Source organism: Protopterus annectens, chromosome 14.part0, assembly GCF_019279795.1.
Source record: "Protopterus annectens isolate FY-2018-M chromosome 14.part0, PAN1.0, whole genome shotgun sequence".
Classification (NCBI taxonomy): domain Eukaryota; kingdom Metazoa; phylum Chordata; order Ceratodontiformes; family Protopteridae; genus Protopterus; species Protopterus annectens.
The window spans coordinates 1,142,001,113-1,142,001,855 of record NC_056748.1 but is presented as its reverse complement, the minus strand read 5'-3'; the positions used below and the strand labels follow the sequence as shown (position 1 = coordinate 1,142,001,855).

Here is a 743-nt window from a genome sequence, read left to right as displayed (position 1 = left end):
AAATGATCGAAGACGCATTCTTTCGCATGCGTCTTGATCGAACTTGAAAGCACGAAAAGGCAAAATAGCGAAACGGCACATAAGCAAATTTTTTCCCTGGGAAAGAAATCGCTTGGCCGCTTCCATTACTTTGCCATTTTCGTGACTGTAGTGCGATCTCGGAGTTAGTATATATAAGTAAGGGAGGGCATGGGGGGGGGCAAAGACCCCCACTTTATGTAATGTTTACATTTTTTTTTTTTTTTTGTGGAACAGCGATTTTTTTTCCCTTGGGGAAAAAAAAATCGCTGTTCTAAGCGTTTGAGATTGTAAGCTTTCACTTACATGGGCACGATAAATCATCGTTCACTTTTTTAAGCTTTTGATGATTTAACATAGACCTGGTTTTTCCATAGAGGCTAAGGTGTATTTAGTTCTTCTCACTGCCTAAATTTATATGCTTTTTCTTATTTATCTGAGCTTGAGCTGGTGAAAATTAGGTACTTTTATATCAGATAAGTCACCTCCTTTATTCTTAGATGGAGGTAGCTTTAACTTTCTTTGCATCCATGGTATCTTATTACTTTCTCAACTCAGAGAGAGATCATCTGAATAATTCTTTCATGTAACTGCCAACACAAACATGGTAACAAAGCATTGTGGCAGCTTCTAAACAGAGAAATACAGAATGCAGTAAAAGTATGTCCCTTTTGCTGATGAGCTCATGCAGACACAGACTCAAGTCTTCTACTAAACTACATAAT

At 37.6% G+C, this 743-nt stretch overlaps 1 protein-coding gene across 6 annotated transcripts in view; it reads right to left on the bottom strand.

Moving 5' to 3' along the window:
* Positions 1-267: 267 nt before the first annotated feature.
* Positions 268-743, bottom strand: part of ENTPD1 (ectonucleoside triphosphate diphosphohydrolase 1) — a 1,310,478-nt gene continuing 1,310,002 nt past the window's right edge. For all 6 annotated transcript variants that reach the window (XM_044056932.1, XM_044056929.1, XM_044056930.1 and 3 more), the window contains exon 10: positions 268-743. This exon is cut by the window's right edge and continues 1,616 nt beyond it. The gene's annotated coding sequence lies outside the window, so the exon portion shown is untranslated.